The following is a 7,783-nucleotide window of genomic DNA, read 5'->3' on the forward strand; positions in this document are numbered from 1 at the left end:
AGATTAATTTACAGAGTCTTTAATTTTGCATTCTTCCAATAAAGCTACAATATCGCTATAAATATTTACATTATTTGTGGAGTTTTTAAATTCTATCCAACACATCATAGGTACTTTTCATACATGAAAGAGGCTTGAAAAAGTGGAGTGAATTTGCCTATTGCTTTTAATTCCCTTTTTCAGTGGTATACTTTGATATTATTATGAATTTATATAATGAGTAAGTAATAAGAGGTGGTGCGCACTCTTCCAAATGCTTTAATATTATAGCACACGGCTTCACGACCACATCCCAAAATGCTGAATACTTATTCATCTTCACCAGAGAATTTACGCTCCACCGAAAGAGCTTTCTGAGTTTCTAGCTTTTTTAAGCCTTATATGCTTCCTGAGTTTTCAAACTATCAGCTAAAGCAGCTTCCACAGTCGCACTTTCAAGACACTGTTCCCTCATTGATGGCGCATCCCTGGTCTGCTCTGAAGTGGTAAGGTACCCAGGGAAATCAGGGAAGATCCTTGGCATGGCACAATCCCTCAGTTCTGGGCTGTTCAATGGTACAGCCAGCAGTTTTCCTGACTTCTCATCGAAGTAGGAGCTTTAATGAAGCACATCTTCAAAAAGAAAATGCCGGATACATGCCTTAAAAAAAGAGATAATTTTATTGGTAGACGGAAAATCAACTGTATTTCAAGTGAGGAATACCTTCGTTTACCTTAAGGGTGTAGTAAACAAGACTTAAATAATTCGCTTTGCACACAATGGTAGTTAGATTAACAATACTTGATCTGAAATACCAACTTAGACATGGGCCTTATTTATCTCGCTTGTTGGTAGCCCATTTATTCATCCCGAGCGTTTCACATGTTTCCATAATTTATTAACTACTGAAGAATCATTCAGTTAATACTCTCGAAGACTTTAAGATTTCACTCTCTACACAATCGTTTTCAGATTAACACGATTAGTTAGTACATATTTCCTATGTAAGAACTACTTAATGCAAAAAAAACTAAACAGTAAAACAGTTTTCTAAAACAGTAATACTACCCTATGCATGCGTAAACATACAAATAATATAAAATGCCATCGTAGGAATGGGTCATATTTATTACACAAGTAGGTATCCCATTTATTCACCCCGAGTGTTTCACATGTTTCCACAATTAACTAATAACAAAAACTATTCATAACACCCTCAAAAAATCAAGTTCTTCTTAATAACCGCACCTTATAACACGAGGATAAGCGCCGTATTCTATTTAGCGTTGATATGCGAGAATTTCAAAGACATTTAAATACTGTGAAATAATTAAAACCATTAATTATTCAAGCTATAACGCAAATAATATTGACATCAACCTGCAAATACACTCGAGAGTAGAATTGTTTCAAGAAACCAATAACAATTCGTCTACCAGTCAATGCTTATATCAAATATATTTTTAATTCACTTTTAATGACGATCAACATTTACATTATAATAACATTTCCCTGAATAATCACGCCGTCCAAATAGAAAGAAAAAGATAGTAACTCACCTTGGAATATTTCGTCGGCTGGAAGTCTTCTCTTGGAATGGTAAGTATCCATTTCCTCTTCGTCTCTTCGTCCTTAGGAAATTTGAAAACGCACACTTTCGTTTCCTCCGTGTATTTTCCTTTGCACAGAGGCACACAAAACTAGTACACCATTTCTTGAACACTTATATTCAATACTGTTGCCCACAAAACCATCGCAAAAGCTTTCAAACTCCAAATAACTTAGCGTTAAACAACCCAATCACCATTTTCACCGCAATGGCTTATAAATATAAACAACTGCAAGCATTGTCGGAAGGCGTGGTTGATAACCTACGGCTCGTGACGTCAGACAATTAGAAGGCATCAGCGCTCAGGCCTTGTCTCTCGGTGGTCGTGGCGGAGGGCTATAGCTCCCCCTTGGATATCCAATAGGGTAAATTCTGCTGGTTTTTCCGGGTATTCTTCCGCGTATATCCATTTTCCAGCCATTTTCCATTTTTTTATCCATTTCCAAATTTCCATCCATTTTTCCAAACGCGTTTATCCATTATCCAAACGCGGAAGAATACCCGGAAAAACCAGCAGAATTCATCATAATCTCCGCGGAAGCCTACTTGGATCTAATAGGGTAGTTTCCTTCATCAAAGAAAACGAAAGGTATTGATTTCGATTCCTTACCCACCATTAGTGTATTCATAATATACAAATTATTTGATATTCGAAATCCCAGTTTAGACGAATGTTAATGGTTAATTTTGACCTCATTTGAAAAAGGCCCAATTGGCGCCCATGCAATGCCACTCTCGGTGACGTCACAGGGACCTATATGTTATGCGAGTAGACATGAGTTATTCATCGCCTGAGATTACCATTGCATGCATGAGGCACAAAGCACAGGGATACTTGTCTTAATAATCACTTATTAAAATTGCCTATGGTCGGAGAGTTTCCTTCGTTTGATTGGGTATTAATAATCCTTATTTAAGCCAAGCGCTACCTGCTAGCATGGAACTCTGCCACCTGCCATCAGCGTGCATTGTAGCGGCGCTCATATCCTCGTACCAAGGTGGCCTGGGCGGAAGCCGCGACCAGAATGACGTCACACGGGCTTTTCCCAGCATTCATACTTAGCCGTCGCGTTTTCACGCGCTTGAAAATTTTTACGTTTATTTTAATCGTGAAAAATGGATATCATCATTTAAAACTCTAAAAGCGTGAAATACGTACTCTTGGAGTAATAAGATTTCGATTTAGGCTATAAAAAAATAATAGGAAACCACCCTATTTACACTACATATACTGGTACTTTTGGGCGGACCCCCACTACTGCTGGAAGTCACCGAGGCTCCTCTTGTCCCTATCCTGGATCCACCACTGTGCATCAGTTATATTGCTCTTATTACACTTATAAAAGCAACTTTACTGCTATTGAATCCATTTGGAAACGTTCAAGGGAAAATTAGCGGTACCCTACATTTTGCTTACCAAGGATATTAAGGGTAAAATATTATGTTTTCACTATGTTTTTCTTTATTGTGTTGACGGATGTAGACTTAATTAAAATACACTAATTACTATAATAATTAAACCTTTTTTAAGCTTATCTCTCTCTTTTTCGGCGTTTGGGTGGGTAAGCGGGGAATAAACTCATGCTTCCAGAAGTATATCCTATTGTAACAAGTGATTGCTGTGGACTATGTTACTGCCTGGCAGACGTTTCATATAAATATTATTATTATAATTGTTTAGAGAATGTAAACGAATAAATTACTTTATAGCCTCAGGGAGCAAAGTTAACAGAGCTAAGGATAAAATTGCTTGGTAATCATAATAAGACGCTTGAATCGCATAAATATTGTTTCTAACACAAAATTTACGATCAAGAATTATTAAACGCTCACCAAGCGACAGTATTATGTAGATTTTCCTCTGTTTCCTCTCTCATAGGAATGGATTTAATCACTCGACGATCGCACAAACGGAAACTCATTCCAAATTTCTGAATTTTTAACGCCTTTAAAAAGCGATCGTTTAAGTGCGTTGTTAAATAACACTGGAATATGAATTCGTAGGTAAAATAAAGGGTTCTGTGTAAGCATGATGATATTTTTATTGGCCTATAGACGGCCCGGAGTGATTTCGAGTCTTGTTAGTTTAGACAGAGCTGAGATAAGATGCGGAGAGACAAAACAAACATATTTTAGCTCAACTGATAGCTTTATCTTTTGATGGCGCCGTTAAAATCGATCCAAGGGCGGAATGAAGTATGCTATTCTCATGCGATATTCTGTGTTCCATCCATTTTTGTCATTTTTATTGACATTTTAATTAATCACTTTTTCGGCATAAACATTGTTGGTCAAAAGGTGAATTTCCGCGTCGAGATGTACTAACTAAACCTTGAATGTCGGTGGAATTACATGACATGTACGCAGGGTCGGTTCTAGACATTTTTCTATTGTGATCAAACAACACTCCGGCCGCCCCCCCCCCCCCCTAAACATAAGCTGAGAGGATTTGTACTGAACATTAGACTGAACACTCAAACGCCCCCTCTTGCTTGGCATCCTACGCGGTTGCGTACTTTGATTACCGCTTAAACCGGTAAATACATGATTCTGAATAAAAACTTTTGGGCTATGTCGCCGCGTCAAATCTTGGGTGGCCCCAACGTTTCCCGACCGATGCTGGTCGCTTTTTCAAGGGATTCTGAAGATATGAGAATTTAAAATCTTTGATATAGGTATCTTGTCAGTTGGTGGGGGGAGGGGAGCGGGAGGTTGGAGGAGTGGGTTGCTGCTTGTTTTTTCTCACTACGGGTTGCCAAGTACGGCTAAGTTTAATGCCGGTATCCCAGTTGAAATTGTTCTTTTCTTCTTTGGATATTTCAACGACTTCTCTGACGAATCTCTGTTTAAAACCTTTTAATTTGGTAAGGATTTTGGCTTCTTTGAGGTCGATCGTGTGGCCAAGAATTAGCGAAGAATTACGGTATATGCATATACGTCCATAAAAGTAAAGAAGGATTAAGAATTAAGAAGCGTAAGATCCTGATGTCTTTGAAACTGCACCTACATGTGCAATTAACACAGATGTAACATATTACCGAATAAAGTAACATTCGTTTGCGAGCGCATACAAATATTTTAGTCAGCATGGTGTGATCACACAAAAATTGGAATTATGGGAGCATTCAGGGAGAATGACAGCGCCACCAAAGCAGCTGAAGAATTCCCTCCTGAATGCGATCGCTACTTCAAATGTAAGTGCTCAGTCATTTCACGGGATGATATTTTCGGCTGCTACTTGCATCATCACTCGTCGCTGATTGGCGTGGGCTCAAATATAAGTTGTAGGTGGCCAATAGTGAGTTGTTAGATGATTCAAATGATTTATTATAGTGTTAAAACGACTTTTCCTATTCAAGATAGTTTAGAATGTGCAACATAGCGGCCCGCTTCCTGATCGTGAGCGTTCACTCCCCCTAAATTCGCTTGTTGATTTTTCCTCTCATCGCCAAATTTCTGAATGTTTGACACTACTGTTGTCACTCAAGCAGAATTATGTGAGACAAATGATTTGGAATTGTAAAGGGAACCTAGGAAGCAATTAATTTGTATCATCATTCACTAAGAATTGAGAGACATTCATAAAGGGGGCGTCGTAAGGGGATTCATTCATTTTTCCCCTTAACCCTCTCTAACCCAGAGCTGTTTCTGGGAGAAATCAAATTTCAAGATTTTTCATTTTGAAAACTTGAAAATTTTACACTAAATGATAATTATCGTGGCAGCTAAATATTTCGTCATTAAAATTTACACTACAAAATAATATTTAGTATAGACATCTCATAGAGCTGAAAGTTGAATTCTTTTTTGATGCTGCTTAGAAGCAACATTCGGTTATAAAGGGTTAAACGTTTCCGAACGTAACCTTTCCAAGTAGATTCAATAGTGATGACATTGCTCATATGAGCGCGCAATATTACTGATGTAACCGAGGGAATAAGCATACGCAAACGATAGTTTAGAAATCGGCGTTTCCAGTGTTCTAACTTTTTAAATATTAGATATGCGGATTATTATTATTATTATACGCATGAAATAAATTCGTCGAGCGCAGGTTGGACCCCTGGTTCAGAAGAATATAACGCTGATATCAGCCACTCGCCACCTATTCTTTCCTATCACACGGTACGGTACGGTATTTGGAAGGGGCGACCGACTGCTGAGGTCATGTGCGACATGGAGAAGGAAGGGTGGAGAGAAACCCGGCGTCGGCGCAAGCGAACTCTTGGCGAAAGGCACCCAGAAGACCAGGGGTTAGCGTCACGTCCGACGGAAGGGGTGCTTTACTAGAAGTGCCCTTCACAGAGCTCTCAAGCAGGTATTACGCTGTATGAAAAATATCTACAAAAACCGGGATTGAAACGTGGACCCACTGAATGGGAAGCCGACGCTCAGGCCACCACACCAATCCGAACCCTTTCAAATATTCATTGTTTCCAAGAACGATATAAGACCACATCAGATTTAATCGCGATTCAAAACTTGGTCTACGCTTGGACATTTTTGATATTTATTTAATTTTAAACTGAATTGTAACGAATAATTTGCCAAGTAGTGCAAGTAGAATGATACCTATGCACGTATCTAACTTTTCCTGCATACCCATATTGTCTGATGCTTGTGAATGTACCGAGCCAACACTAGCCACCACACCAATACTGTCTGCCACTCATGTCATAAATGACCCAAGTAACAGTCGAGTCTTCCAAATATCAATTATGTAATTGATAAGGTGATAATTATATACGATAGTAGCATGGTAGCATTTTTCCCTATTTATAATCACTTAGACGGTGATATTTCGCTAACTCTGGAAGAGGTACTATTAAGGTGGGCGATAGAGTTGACGGAAATTGTTCCGATCAAAATAGGAAATATCGCTATTGTGCAAAGAGGAAGGTGTAATCTCTAAAAGATAGGTTAGCCATAAGAGTGAATTGAGATAAAGCCGTAATTTTCCAAACCTGTTTGCTGTATTTTTTACAGAATTATCCACAAAAAAGTTGTAGCAGGTGTTCAAATCTACTTTTAGGTGCCAGTGTAGCTTTCTGGCCTATTGAAATGAACTTTGGCGTTCTTACTACTGAGAATATGTACAACTTCATATTTATGACATGTTTTCGGTGTTCTAATAATGAAATACGAAAAATAAATAATGTCTGATGCAACCCATACCTGCGTTATTATATCTGTAAATCAATAAATTATTCGGGGGTATTGCGATGAAATTTTAATGGGCTTTTTTGGTTACCCGAGGAGCTAATTTGGCCATAGTTAGGGACAATTTCCCACAGTATTCAGTCTTCATAAAGACATATCTGGTGCTTTCCCGGTGAATTAAGTGGATAAAGTGATAATGGCATCACCCGACAGCGCTTTACCAATTTTATCTACGTACATTCCATATACGTGAGCCTTATTATGTGTGATAAAAAAATTTGGAATTTTTTACGGCAACCGCTATTTCAGCTTTTAAATCCTTAAAAACAGGTGAGTAACCCCTGTTGAGTGTACTAATTTTACACAAACCAGACCCTGAAATTTTTAAGAAGAAATTTCAATCGGGTCTAATAAAGGCCGATTTTATCCTGCAATTTGTTCATAAATGTTTGCTGTAGGAATAAATATTTAAACCAAAATGGTAAAAAAAGCCCCATTATATTTCGATATTCCTTAATTTAACCTAACGCCACCTATAATACTTTTTTGACAAATTTGATATATTTTTCATTATATTTGCACTATCTCTAACAACTTTTAAGTTAAAAGGTTGTTGCTCCTCAAATAATTTCAAAGCTACTTGAGACAGAATGAAGCTGACACAATCGAAATATACTCGTTTCACCCTTAGAGCACATATAACGAGAATATTTTGTTAATAAATGGTAAATGGCCCGAGACGTGTAATCCTTTTAGTGTTAGACTCTTTTGATTAGTGAGATGTACGGGGTTTGAGGGTGTGTTCAGAAAATAACAACTAACAGGAATTTTAGTTTATCTAATATTTATTTATTCGTCCACGTTTATAATGTCACCTTAAAAATGTTCCCAATTACATTACCATTTCTTCCACTTTTTCCACGTTTTCATCGGTTGTTCGTGTGCTGTGGCGTTCGTCATCTTCAACGTCTTCGCGGCTATCTTTTAAATGCTCATACCATTCGTGAATGTTTTTTATACTCTCAGAAGACTCA

This window comes from Ischnura elegans, chromosome 2, assembly GCF_921293095.1.
Source record: "Ischnura elegans chromosome 2, ioIscEleg1.1, whole genome shotgun sequence".
In the NCBI taxonomy this organism is placed as follows: domain Eukaryota; kingdom Metazoa; phylum Arthropoda; class Insecta; order Odonata; family Coenagrionidae; genus Ischnura; species Ischnura elegans.